Below are 1,686 nucleotides of genomic sequence, written 5' to 3'. Positions count from 1 at the left end.
TCTTCTTGTGAGCGGCTATTGGGTTTGAACTACAGATCTAGTGCTTAGTAGCCCAGCTCCTAACCCCCTGCACCACCAAGGAGTCTTTATAGCAAAATAGAAACGTCGTATGTGGTTCTTACCGTAATCCTGTGACACAGCTACAATTATTATCAATTCTGCTTAACTGAAGAATTTGAGGCAGTGAGAGGATAAGTAATTTGCCTATGATCACATAGCTAACTAGTGGACAAGTCAGGAATTTCTACAGGTGCCTTGTCTCTAAATGTTGTGTCCTTAACCATGACAATACAGTATCTATCCATCTAGTTTGGAAGTCTAAGAAGATGTTCCTGGAGGCAGGGCAGGGGGGGCACTATTTAGAACTGTTTAAACTCAGCCTAAAGGATAGGCAAACATTAACCAGAAGGAATGGGGAAGGAATTCTTTGTTTTAATCATTTTATTGAGGGCTCTTATAATACTTACATCCCTCCATTGTGTCAAGCACATTGGTGCATATGTTTCCATCATCATTTTTGAAACATTTTCTTTCTATTTGAGCCCTTGGTATCAGATCCTCATTTTGTTTCCTCCCTCCCTCGTGAACCCTGGAAAAGCACAAAACAGTGTGTGAAAATCCCTTGACATGGTGGGGAAAATGATATCGTTGTTGAATTGTCATTAGCTACCAGTTCTGATTCTTGGGAACCTCGCATAGACCAGGACAAAGCTCTATCCAGTCCTGCATGCCACATGATTGCTTACTAAGAGAATGAGCCGGTGTGGTTTTTCCTGATTGACCCTCAGAAGCAGCTCACCAGGGTTTCTTCCTTGTCCATCTCGCCTGGAAGTGCCAGTGCCATCTGTTCAGGGTCATGGCATCACAAACGTCTCCAAGGACCGACAGGAGGTGGGTGCACATGAGGGCTCACTGACCATCCATCAAAGCCATGCCCATGACACAGAAAACAAGAACGCCCGGGTTGGTTAGTTGCTAATTCTACAAAAAGTAGAGAGAATTCTAATGAAAATTATGAGCCTCAAAGAGAGGTAATATAACTTTTCAATTCCATCTGTGTGTATCCTTCCGCATTTAAAAAAATACAAGAGCCACAAACACTGAATTTAATCCACATTCTCCTTCAACAACTGAGCACATTGATCAGTTTTGGTTTTCAGTGGAGATGAGGAGTGAGTCACCCTTCCTAATTCTCTGAGCCTTCAAAGTCAGATTCCAGTAGTTAACTGGTTAACTGAAGAATTTGGAAGCATTATAATTATAGTAGCAATCCCCCCAGTAGCTGGAACTTTTTTTTATAATCTAGCTAAGGAAAGTTCTTTTCTCAACCACCTTAGCTGGTCGTTCTGCGGAAGACTGTGCTATGGAACAGGAAGCAGTTAATTCATTCTGCCAAACTCAGCGGGAAGGTAATGCTTCGTTCAAATATCAAATCAGTCCAATTTCATTTAGACTTAAGTGCTTTTGCTGGCCTCTCTCCATGTAGATACCTCCGCAGTCAATTAGCATTGTCACTTTTAATCTTCTGTAGTCAGATCCTGGTCATTTCCCATTAGAGCTCTATTAAATAGATTCTTCTGGCCTGACGGAACTGACTGCGGTGCAGGCTGTGAGAAAGCATGCCAGCCCTCATATGCAGCTGGCATTTATTAAAGGTTAGATATTCCCGATAACCTTAATCACAAA

Source organism: Echinops telfairi, unplaced genomic scaffold (assembly GCF_000313985.2).
Source record: "Echinops telfairi isolate 266 unplaced genomic scaffold, ASM31398v2 ScPeMD7_4;HRSCAF=17, whole genome shotgun sequence".
NCBI lineage: Eukaryota > Metazoa > Chordata > Mammalia > Afrosoricida > Tenrecidae > Echinops > Echinops telfairi.
This window is presented reverse-complemented; position numbering follows the sequence as displayed.